This window comes from Schistocerca piceifrons, chromosome 3 (assembly GCF_021461385.2).
Source record: "Schistocerca piceifrons isolate TAMUIC-IGC-003096 chromosome 3, iqSchPice1.1, whole genome shotgun sequence".
Lineage (NCBI taxonomy): Eukaryota > Metazoa > Arthropoda > Insecta > Orthoptera > Acrididae > Schistocerca > Schistocerca piceifrons.
The window spans coordinates 205,627,372-205,640,874 of NC_060140.1; positions in this window are offsets into that span (position 1 = coordinate 205,627,372).

Below are 13,503 nucleotides of genomic sequence, written 5' to 3' on the forward strand. Positions count from 1 at the left end.
CAGAAGAAACAGAAGATCTTGAACGACTAGAGAGAGGACATTCAGCTTCACAGGGCATGTACATTAGTATGTTCTGCAGATATGGTTAGCATTTGAACTATATTTTTCCTCAGCTTCAAGGTTTACATTGATATCACAGTGCAACACCACCTACCAATAAAATGTACCTGTTGCTCTCATCACTATAAACTGAGGATAATGGATCATTGTCACTGGAGGAGACGTGCAGGATGCCTCACAGATGTATCTGCGAACCGTACCGTCAAATTAGCGAGTTTGAAAGAGGCAGCATTATTGGCATGCGATTAGTGTTCTGTGGAAGGAACTTGCCCCCCTTCTTGCAGCGGTGTACCGTAGGTCTCTAGAAGAGCGTAGCATTCCAAAGGATTGGAAAATGGCACAGGTCATCCCCGTTTTCAAGAAGGGACGTCAAACAGATGTGCAGAACTATAGACCTATATCCCTAACGTCGATCAGTTGTAGAACTTTGGAACACGTATTATGTTCGAGTATAATGACTTTTCTGGAGACTAGAAATCTACTCTGTGGGAATCAGCATGGGTTTCGAAAAAGACGGTTGTGTGAAACCCAGCTCGCGCTATTCGTCCACGAGACTCAGAGGGCCATAGACACGGGTTCACAGGTAGATGCCATGTTTCTTGACTTCCACAAGGCGTTCGATACAGTTCCTCACAGTCGTTTAATGAACAAAGGAAGAGCATATGGACTATCAGACCAATTGTGTGATTGGATTGAGGAGTTCCTAGATAACAGAACGCAGCATGTCATTCTCAATGGAGAGAAGTCTTCCGAAGTAAGAGTGATTTCAGGTGTGCCGCAGGGGAGTGTCATAGGACCTATGCTATTCACAATATACATAAATGACCTGGTGGATGACATCGGAAGTTCACTGAGGCTTTTTGCAGACGATTCTGTGGTGTGTCGAGAGGTTGTAACAATGGAAAATTGTACTGAAATGCAGGAGGATCTGCAGCGAATTGACACATGGTGCAGGGAATGGCAATTGAATCTCAATGTAGACAAGTGTAATGCGCTGCGAATACATAGAAAGGTAGATCCCTTATCATTTAGCTACAAAATAGCAGGTCAGCAACTGGAAGCAGTTAATTCCATAAATTATCTGGGAGTACGCATTAGGAATGATTTAAAATGGAATGATCATATTAAGTTGATCGTCGGTAATGCAGATGCCAGACTGTGAGATTCATTGGGAGAATCCTAAGGAAATGCAATCCGAAAACAAAGGAAGTAGGTTACAGTACGCTTGTTCGCCCACTGCTTGAATACTGCTCAGCAGTGTGGGATCCGTACCAGATAGGGTTGATAGAAGAGATAGAGAAGATCCAACGGAGAGCAGTGCGCTTCGTTACAGGATCATTTAGTAATCGTGAAAGCGTTACGGAGATGATAGATAAACTCCAGTGGAAGATTCTGCAGGAGAGACGCTCGGTACGGGCTTTTGTTAAAGTTTCGAGAACATACCTTCACCGAAGAGTCAAGCAGTATATTGCTCCCTCCTACGTATATCTCGCAAAGAGACCATGAGGATAAAATCAGAGAGATTAGAGCCCACACAGAAGCATACCGACAATCCTCCTTTCCACGAACAATACGAGACTGGAATAGAAGGGAGAACCGATAGAGGTACTCAGGGTACCCTCCGCCACACACCGTCAGGTGGCTTGCGGAGTATGGATGTAGATGTAGATGTGATGCAGCCATCTGGGAAATTGCTGCTCGTGAGGGACGAAGTTCAAATGGCTCTGAGCACTATGGGACTCAACTGCTGTGGTTATCAGTCCCCTAGAACTTAGAACTACTTAAACCTAACTAACCTAAGGACATCACACACATCCATGCCCGAGGCAGGATTCGAACCTGCGACAGTAGCAGTCCCACGGTTCCGGACTGCGCGCCTAGAACCGCGAGACCACCGCGGCCGGCGAGGGACGAAGTGCAATGGGTTTGTGCAGAATGGTTCACGGCAACATGGGTCAGGTCGCACCATCCAATGACCCCCTGAGAAGACTGTCACCTCATCTGAATGGCATTACTCAACAGATCTGCGTCCTCCTGTGGCGCAACAGTGTAACACAGCACACACTATCAGGGTGAGAGTCTGTCACTGTTTATTACAGTACGAGGTAAGTGCGCTTCGTCCACTTCTCCGTCTACTTTTGACAAATGTTCAGAAACAGCTAGACGGCAATGGTGTATGGAACATCATCACTGGGGACAGTAATGGTATTTAATAGCGTTTTTGGATGTATCCATGTTCTGTTTGAAAACGATGGCCACATTTTGGTTTGCCGCAGACAAGGGGAGCAGCATCACAGTGACTGCATTTGCATAAGACACAGTGCCAGCTCAAGGCCTTATGGTGTGGGGTGCTATTGAGTATCACAATTGGTGTGTGTCCAGGGCGTTGTGAGCAGTATGACATATGTGAATGATATCCTGTGACCTGTAGCTGTACTCTTTCTGCACAATACCCCAATGCCATTTTTCAGCAAGACAATGCACGATCACATGCCACGGCATTAACACATGCCTTCTTAGTTTCACAGGACGTCAGCCTTTTGCCCTCGCCTGCCAGATCACCAGACTTGTTGCCAATTGAAAATGTGTGGAATATGGTAAAATGACGGGCGCAGCGTTGTGACCCTATGCCAACCACCACAGATGGACTTTGGTACCAAGTGAATGCAGCATGGATGGCTATACAACAGGATGGAATTTGCACCTTATACCTGTTGATGCCATGAAGCACGGAACAAGTTATCAGGGTCCATGGCAAACCCTGTGCTTACTAGGCAACAGGACACATGCTGAACTGAGATGACTGCAATGCTAATCATTTTTGTGAGAAAATACTAATGACCCTGTCCTGTGAATATGAACATCTTATCTCTAGACATTCAAGGTGTTCTGGTTTTTTTATTTTTTTAACATTATATTACATCCTAAAAATCTCCCCCTGCCTCCCTCCCTCTGACCATGAAATTTGTTTATTGTTACTCCCTAGTAAACCTTAAAAGGGAATTGAAGTCACTGAAAATGAATAGGTAAATGTGTTGGGATCTTTCATTGGTAGTGGGATGAGAGACAGACACCTCCAGCTTCTGGATCTGTGACGATGGTAGTATACTTTTCATCTGCGAACAGGTAGCATTAAAAAGTTTTGGATGATTCAGATTCTGTAGTAGTATTCTAATCATAAGCCAGTAAGTCATAAACACGCCATTCCTGTTTTCTGTAAAACTGACAGCAAGGAAGGAAATGAAATAGCACATTTTCTATGTAAAATTTTTGTTTAGAATTATATGTAAGGAGAAAGAACATAAATGCGAGGAACAGCTTGTCTAATGATTTACATGCTTTGCTATCGTAGTTCAAACTGATAGCAAGAAAGAAATCGAAACCACACATCTTCACAGATCAGCGCAGAACAGCATTTTCTTCCTTGTAGTCAGTTTTAACAGAATACCTGTACATTGTCATGTGAAAAACTATGTAGCTTCTTTCAGTCTGAATGTGTATTACTGTCAATGTAAAAATTTGAAGTACAGCAGGGTCCCGCCGCTCCGGTTCGCTTAATCCAAACATGAAAAATGTTAGTCTAAGTATGGAAAACTGTGCAGTTAACTGCTGTACATACACACTATTTTAATTTACACAATACAGTAAACATGTATTAGAAAAATTGGCAAGGAAATATTAGGTTTAAACAATACATAACAATGAAAGAAAAGCTGTCAGTCTTTCTAAAATACAGCGGACATTTTATCCCTACTTTTTAGATGACAAAAACTAAGTCATTGTTTTTTGGCATATTGAAGACAGTCTGTTATATGATGCATAGTTGTGCCATCGTCTCATAAACATCAAATCAGCAGGTGTAGCAAAGAGCTGTTGCTCCAAATAACATAGCGCAAGGTCAAGGGCTTCTGGTGTGTCACTGTGTGGCACCATCTCTCCTTTGTCACTTTCAGACTCATTGTCACTTCCATCACAGCCATCCACTTCTTCCTGGTCCTGAGTCACAGTAGCAACTAAATCAACATCAGTAAGGTTCTCCACACATGCCCCATCCACTGCCATCCACTCATCTACGTCTCCTCCACTAACTTCTTCACATCCAGGGATTGCCTGTATCATCTGTAATAGATTTTCCTCTTCAGTTTCAACTAGGTTGTCCTGAAATTCAAGAGATGTTCACAGTTTTCTCCATGATTTTCTCAGAGTATTTTCTGAAGTATTCTGCCATGCCTCAGCAGCCCAATAAACAACATCCTTCACATTGGTCTTTTTTATTTTGTCCACTAAAGGTATGCTATCATCTTGGATCAGCATTCTTAAAAATTGTTTTCTGTAAATCAGTTTTAATGTTTGCAGTACGTCCTGGTCCATCGGCTGTATAAGTGGTGTAACATTCGGCTGCAAAAAGTTTGCCACAATTTCTCCAACACATAATTCCTCCACCACATAATTCATCAGTGCTGGGATGAGATGGTGCTTTATCAATCCAAAGGTTTGCACAGGGAGACAAGTTATTTTTCTTAGAAAATTGTCAAACAGGGGGACAAACTGGCCAGGAAACAGCTTACCATCTATCCATCCACACCTTTTCCTGGTTCCGATAATGTGTGGGCAGGGACTTCATGTTGCAGTTTTTAAAAGCTCTGGGCCTAGCAGATTTGTCGATCAGCATTAAAGGCAGCTTGTGATTACCAGCAGCATTGCTGCACGCGAATAAAGTCACACGATCTTTGCACATTCTGCTTTTGATGCCAGGCTTTGTGTTGGCCATGCCCTAAAATTAAGGCCAGTCTCACCAGTGTTATAAATTTGTTGGGGAGAATACTTTCCCTCTCTTATTGTTTTTTCAAACTCATCCAAGTATTCCTTTGCTGCATCATGGACAGAAGAAAGCTTCTCTCCAGTAATTGTTAGCTGACAGATTCCATGATGTTTTTTGAATCTGTCCAACCAACCCGCACTCGCACTAAAAGACTTGTCACCATTCATTAACTTGTTCAGGTAAACAACCTTCTCCTGAACCACTGCTCCACTCAAAGGAGTTCACCTTTCTCTATCCTGTGTAAACCAAAGAAAAAGAGCTCCATCCACTTTATCGTACTGGGACTGTTTCAAAGTCTGCTGAATTTCAAGTGTTTTTCCCGAAGACATTGCACAGGACTATTCAAATTCACTCAGTTCTTCTTCCAATCACAAATGGTTGCTTTACCAACACCCAGTTCCATTGCCAGTTTGGATACATTCTCACCATTGTCTATCTGCTTCAAAGCATTCAGTTTTTCTTTGAGAGTTATATGTTGCCGTTTACTCATGACGAAAATACGAACATCACTACACCTGAATGAATACAATACAACTGTTACGTATGCCAGCGATTGATAACATAACCAAATGCTTTGACCCAACTGGCAGTACACTGACCTCAGACCCTACATAGGTCTCAACAAGGGCAGGGAGTGAGAGTGAGTCATTGTTCCCACACTTGTTCCCTTGGTGTACCTACTCATCTGCTTGGTATACTTTATCCTAGAAACTCGTCACCGTAATTCCGACTAATTTGACTAATCCGAACAAATCGGTAATCCGAACAAGGTCCAGTCCCAATTAGTTCGATTTAACGGGACTCTGCTGTAAATCGGTTAACAACTTTTCCAGGTTTTTGGTAACACTTAACAAATACCTGTAATGTAAATGTAGATGAACTGTATTCACTTTTCCTATTGAGAATGTACTCTGAAAGTTCCACATGTAATAGATGTACAGTTGTAATATTTGAAGGTACACTACTGGCCATTAAAATTGCTACACCACGAAGATGATGTGCTACAGACGCGAAATTTAACACACAGGAAGAAGATGCTGTGATATGCAAATGATTAGCTTTTCAGAGCATTCACACAAGGTTGGTGCCAGTGGCGACACCTACAACGTGCTGACATGAGGAAAGTTTCCAACCAATTTCTCAGACACAAACAGCAGTTGCCCGGCGTTGCTTGGTGAAATGTTGTGATGCCTTGTGTAAGGAGGAGAAATGTGTACCATCACGTTTCCGACTTTAATAAAGGTCAGATTGTAGCCTATCGCGACTGCGGTTTATCGTATCGCGACATTGCTGCTTGCGTTCGTCGAGATCCAATGACTGTTAGCAGAATATGGAATCGGTGGGTTCAGGAGGGTAATACGGAACGCCGTGCTGGATCCCAACGGCCTCGTATCACTAGCAGTCGAGATGACATGCATCTTATCCGCATTGCTGTAATGGATCGTACAGCCACGTCTCAATCCCCGAGTCAACAGATGGGGACATTTGCAAGACAACAACCATCTGCACGAACAGTTCGACGATGTTTGCAGCAGCATGGACTATCAACTTAGAGACCATGGCTGTGGTTACCCTTGAAGCTGCGTCACAGACAGGAGCACCTGCGATGGTGTACTCGACAACAAACCTGGGTGGACGAATGGCAAAACATTTTTTTGGATGAATCCAGGTTCTGTTTACAGCATCATGATGGTCGCACCTGTGTTTGGCGACATCGCGGTGAACGCACATTGGAAGCGTGTATTCTTCATTGCCATACTGGCGTATCACCCGGCGTGATGGTATTGGGTGCCATTGGTTACACGTCTCAGTCACCTCTTGTTCACATTGATGGCACTTTGAACAGTGGACGTTACATTTCAGATGTGTTACGACCCATGGCTCTACCCTTCATTCGATCCCTGCGAAACCCTACATTTCAGCAGGATAATGCACGACTGCATGTTGCATGTCCTGTACGGGCCTTCCTGGATACAGAAAATGTGCTACTGCTGCCATGGCCAGCACATTCTCCAGATCTCTCACCAATTGAAAACATCTGGTCAATGGTGGCCGAGCAACTGGCTCGTCACAATATGCCAGTCACTACTCTTGATAAACTGTGGTATTGTGTTGAATCTGCATGGGCAGCTGTACCTGTACACGCCATCCAAGGTCTGTTTGACTCAATGCCCAGGCGTATCAAGGCCGTTATTACGGCCAGAGGTGGTTTTTCTGGGTACTGATTTCTCAGGATCTATGCACCCAAATTGCATGAAAATGTAATCACATGTCAGTTCTAGTATAATATATTTGTCCAATGAATACCCATTTATCATCTGCATTTCTTCTTGGTGTAGCAATTTTAGTGGCCAGTGGTGTAATATTTGAAGTCAAGAAGCTGAACTATGCTGTTGGCTGGAAACTGACCTACCTTCCTGAGTTTTTTCTTGTTTCATGTTTTAGAAATGCCTGGAATGGTAGAGGAATGTAATTTTGAACTTTTTTTTTTTTTTTGTTTTCTTGTCTGGATAACGTGCTAGACTGCACAGAAGAAAAATTTTATACACCTGATTACTTGACATTTGTAACAGCAACAGCAAAATATCATTAGTGAAATGTTTATCAGAATCTAATTAAGAAGACACAATGACTTAAATGAATTAAGACAGATTACTATTTTTACTGATTCCATTATAGAAAACATTTGTGGCCTAACAAATGTCTGTATCACACAAAGACACAAAATGATGGATCACAATGAGAGAGAATCATTGCTGGTCACAACTTGATGGTAACACCTGTTTTACCTGATCCAAGATAAACTAGTCCCTTTTTATGTGTTAGTGCTGTAATAAGAGTTCATATCAAAGACATGATTCATTTGCATTACAGCAATAATACAGAATCTGTCTCAAGAAGCACAGTTAACTTACAGACACACCTAATGGATTTGCTGATTATGTGAATTGAAAGTGGAGGGGGAGAAAGGAAAGGAAATGGAAGAAACTGATGATATCAGCTGCATTGAGATTTTTATGCAGAATTGGTGGCGATGAGTGAAAATGTCTGCAAGACCGGGAATCTAACCCAGGGTCTCCTGCTTACTAGGCAGTTGGATTAACCACTGTGCCATCCAGTCACAGCGTTAATCGCAAATGCAAGTGCTATCTTGGCATGCTCCCCACCTGACGCCATGTATGCTAATTCCCATCCATGTCCTGCAAGCTTGCTAATTTTAGATTCCGAAAAGGTCGAATGATGTTGAATACCCGCACTGAAGGTGGTAGTTTCATTGCCCATTGAGATGAATCAATTATCTGAATGTGTGGTGTCTGTTCTTTCAGACATGTCCAAAACAACAGACACCATGCATTCATATAACAGATGAGTTGATTATTAGTCGGACTGTTAACAAGCCAGTGAAGTAGCCTGTTCCAGCTCCATGCCCAGCACCAGGCAAGCGGGTGCCCGAAGGCACAGGTAGGCAGGGGTGGAAAAATGGCTAGTGTTTTCACAGGCAGGCAGGCAGGAACCAATGTGATGATTCTGCAGTGGCTGAGCATATGCAGGCAGGGTTGGCCACAAGGTTGGTGCTTGTGCAGAGTGCGTGTAATAGGGCCACTGGGCGAGTAGCCTTTCCTAGCTGTGCATGTCCACGAGCGAGCTGAGGGACACTCGGCAGTGCCCACACCCTATGGGACAGTGTTTAAACAGCCTGTGGTGAAGGGCACCTACATGTAAAATTTTGTTTCTCATTTTGATATTCACACCAGGAAAATTAGAGAACAATATGATAACTTACTTTATATATATTGATCAGAGTGTTTGCTAAGATTCTGGGGGACGTAAGTGAAGTCACGCCACCTTGTTGCCCGTGACAGTTTCCTCAATTTTTGCCAGCCAGTGCTGTCTTCTGTAAGAATTTGGGTTTTACACAGTGTGCAGTCAGGCTGAATAAAATGTGACTATTTATACTACTATATAAAGAAAGGATGTTGTTTAACTTTGTTACCAAAAATCCCTAAGTTCTTGTCCAGTTTAATTCAGACATTTACATAATGCTGTAATAAATATTTAGGCAGACATAAGCTGTATATTCTTTAATACATATTATCTACACATTTATACAGGGTATTCCAAAAATATTTGTTCAAATTAATACAGCAACGGAGGACATGAAAACAAATACGTATTTAGTTATGGTACATATGGTCGCTGACCGCAATGTCTGATGCTAGGGATGATTTACACAGAAAATAGTTAACATGCTAATTACAGCAGTGGCATTCACATGAACTGCTCAAATGTGTGATCATTGGCCTGTATGCACACATTACATCATTGGCCCACCGTGGCGATAACATATTAGACCTTCTGGTGACAAACAGTCCCGAACTATTTGAAACAGTTAACGCAGAACAGGAAATCAGCGATCATAAAGCGGTTACGGCATCGATGACTTCAGCTGTAAATAGAAATATTAAAAAAGGTAGGAAGATTTTTCTGTTTAGCAAAAGTGACAAAAAGCAGATTACAGAGTACCTGACGGCTCAACACAAAAGTTTTGTCTCAAGTACAGATAGTGTTGAGGATCAGTGGACAAAGTTCAAAACCATCGTACAATATGCGTTAGATGAGTATGTGCCAAGCAAGATCGTAAGAGATGGAAAAGAGCGACCGTGGTACAACAACCGAGTTAGAAAACTGCTGCGGAAGCAAAGGGAACTTCACAGCAAACATAAACATAGCCAATACGCGAGACGAAATGTAGTGTGAGGAGGGCTATGCGAGAGGCATTCAATGAATTCGAAAGTAAAGTTCTATGTACTGACTTGGCAGAAAATCCTAACAAATTTTGGTCCTATGTCAAAGCGGTAGGTGGATCAAAACAAAATGTCCAGACACTCTGTGACCAAAATGGTACTGAAACAGAGGATGACAGACTAAAGGCCGAAATACTAAATGTCTTTTTCCAAAGCTGTTTCACAGAGGAAGACTGCACTGTAGTTCCTTCTCTAGATTGTCACACAGATGACAAAATGGTAGATATCGAAATAGACGACAGAGGGATAGAGAAACAATTAAAATCGCTCAAAAGAGGAAAGGCCGCTGGACCTGATGGGATACCAGTTCGATTTTACACAGAGTACGCGAAGGAACTTGTCCCCCTTCTTGCAGCGGTGTACCGTAGGTCCCTAGAAGAGCATAGCATTCCAAAGGATTGGAAAAAGGCACAGGTCATCCCCGTTTTCAAGAAGGGACGTCGAACAGATGTGCAGAACTATAGACCTATACCTCTAACGTCGATCAGTTGTAGAATTTTGGAACACGTATTATGTTCGAGTATAATGACTTTTCTGGAGACTAAAAATCTACTCTGTAGGAATCAGCATGGGTTTCGAAAAAGACGGTCATGTGAAACCCAGCTCGCGCTATTCGTCCACGAGACTCAGAGGGCCATAGACACCGGTTCACAGGTAGATGCCATGTTTCTTGACTTCCGCAAGGCGTTCGATACAGTTCTCCACAAACGTTTAATGAACAAAGTAAGAGCATATGGACTATCAGACCAATTGTGTGATTGGATTGAGGAGTTCCTAGATAACAGAACACAGCATGTCATTCTCAATGGAGAGAAATCTTCCGAAGTAAGAGTGATTTCAGGTGTGCCGCAGGGGAGTGTCATAGGACCGTTGCTATTCACAATATACATAAATGACTTGGTGGATGACATCGGAAGTTCACTGAGGCTTTTTGCAGATGATGCTGTGGTGTATCGAGAGGTTGTAACAATGGAAAATTGTACTGAAATGCAGGAGGATCTGCGGCGAATTGACCCATGCTGCGAATACATGGAAAGATAGATCCATTATCATTTAGCTACAAAATAGCAGGTCAGGAACTGGAAGCAGTTAATTCCATAAATTATCTGGGAGTACGCATAAAGTTGATCGTCGGTAAAGCAGATGCCAGACTGAGATTCATTGGAAGAATCCTAAGGAAATGCAATCCGAAAACAAAGGAAGTAGGTTACAGTACGCTCATTCGCCCACTGCTTGAATACTGCTCAGCAGTGTGGGATCCGTACCAGATAGGGTTGATAGAAGAGATAGAGAAGATCCAACGGAGAGCAGCGCGCTTCGTTACAGGATCATTTAGTAATCGCGAAAGCGTTACGGAGATGATAGATAAACTCCAGTGGAAGACTCTGCAGGAGAGACGCTCAGTAGCTCGGTACGGGCTTTTGTTAAAGTTTCGAGAACATACCTTCACTGAAGAGTCAAGCAGTATATTGCTCCCTCCTACGTATATCTCGCGAAGAGACCGTGAGGATAAAATCAGAGAGATTAGAGCCTACACAGAAGCATACCGACAATCCTTCTTTCCACGAACAATACGAGACTGGAATAGAAGGGAGAACCGATAGAGGTACTCAGGGTACCCTCCGCCACGCACCGTCAGGTGGCTTGCGGAGTATGGATGTAGATGTAGATGTAGAACTGTCATGTCCATTCGAAGATTCCTGGCACGTTCTCAATGGTACCAACAGCAACAGCAATTCTAGTAACGAGGTCTTCTTGCGTTTCCACAACAGTTTCATAAACCACCTGCTTCATATTCCCTTACAGGTAGAAATCCATACACGTTAAGTCAGGTGACCTTTATAACCAGGCCACAGGGCCATCTAGGCTGATCAATCAATTACTTCAGGTGGCTCACAATCATTCTTCACAGCAATGCTGAAATGGGCTGGTGCCCCATTGTGCTGCAAGTACCCGTACATCCTTTGTCTAACATTCAGGGATACATTCTCCATCAGTTCTGGCCACACTTTCGACAAAGATGTGATAAATCTGTCCGTTGAGGCAGAATGGAATCATGTATGGTTCAAGCAGTCTATCACTGAGCATGCAGGACTACACCAAACTGCTGTTCATGAGCATGAGGTTGAATATCTTGTGGATTAACATGTGCCCAAACATGTGAATTGTGGGTATTAAAAACAACCTTCACAGGAAAAAAAGAAGGGTTGGTGTACAGGACCTTGGCCTGAAATAAGGGGTGCAGGGCATCTGTCTGCAATGGCCTGAAGATGCAAATGAAGAAGTTTTTGTGCTTGTAAATGGAGTGCCTTCAAAGTCTCACAGAATGTTGTCTTTCATTTCAGGAGTCCACACTGTTTGATTCTGACCTACAACACACATACTTGCAAGGTAAGTGCCCATTTCACATAGCAGACAACACACAAATCTGAATGTTGGGTGTTGTGAAACCTGTTGGTTGGAAAAGCTCTGTAGATACTCTGTCACTGCACTTTGTCCATTTCCGTTCACAGAACCGCATGACAGGTGCATGTAAGCCATTTCAGCATAACTAAACTAAATAAACTGCTCCATGTTCACTGTTGCTGTCACAAGGCAGTAACGATTGTGACTGAATCGGTGTGTTTACAAGGAAGTCGCCATTGTTGTCACAGGGCGGTGATGCTTGTAATGAATCAGTGCATTTCCAAGAAGACCTCCGAGCCAACCATCTGTACACAGAGCAGTTTTGAAAGTCAGTACACATTGTCAGTCAGTGACACCAATAATAGCTATGTCGGAACCACTAACGAAATGTTCCCCAGCATTACAAGATGACTACGGAGATCCAATGTTCCTTACTGAGATATATTTGTTTTGGTGTTCTCTACCTCCTGTATTAATTTGAACAAATAGTTCTGTAACACCTTGCATATAAAGCAGAAATGTTGTTAGTAAAAATCTTGGAGAGTTCTTAACGTGTTTATTAGATTACTGTGTAAAAATCTAAAGTTAACATTCAGATGAAAGTAGGTTACACAATGTAGACGTTTTTTCTTAAAATCAACTGTGAGACAGATAAATGTATGCTCTGCTGTGTGTTTCCATTTTCTTTCTCACAGTCAGTTTTAACTGTGATAGTAGGGCATAAACCATTAGACAAATTCTTTCTCCGATATATATTCTTTCTTTTTTTAAAATGAAAAATTGTATACGCAACTTTGCTGTTTTGTTTTATTCCCCGCATTCAGTTTTAATAGAAAACTGGAAAGTTGTATTTTTGGCTTATCAACAGACGATTAGAGTACAACAGTGGAATCTGAACCATGTGAAATTTGGTAATACTATCTGTTTGCAGATTAAAACTATGCAAAGTACTGTCATTGAAGCTACTATGCTCACAGATCCAGGAGCTGGAGAGGTCTCCCATATCCCGTGTGCCAATGAGCCCAACTGATTTACCAATTTGTTTTAATGGACTTTCTGTTCCCTGTGAATGTTTCATAAGAGAGAGAGAGGGGTGGCAGAGAAGGATCTGTTAGTCTTCTTACAAATGCCATGTGTACCATTTTATGAGAAGCTAAAAAAAACCATTGATAGGGAGAAGGAAAAATGAGTATTTTGTAGCCAAATTCAGAGTTATTTTCTACCGATTTTGAAATTATTTACTGCAGAGTTTGGTACTGTATTCGTTTCTGAGGGATTATTTTTAACGCACTGTGTGTTGCTATTTTTTTGGCTTGCTGTATTATGGTGAAAATCTATCTAGCAATTACTTTATAGCATGGCTATCCCCGTTGTAGGTTCGAGTCCTCCCTCAGACACGTGTGTGTGTGT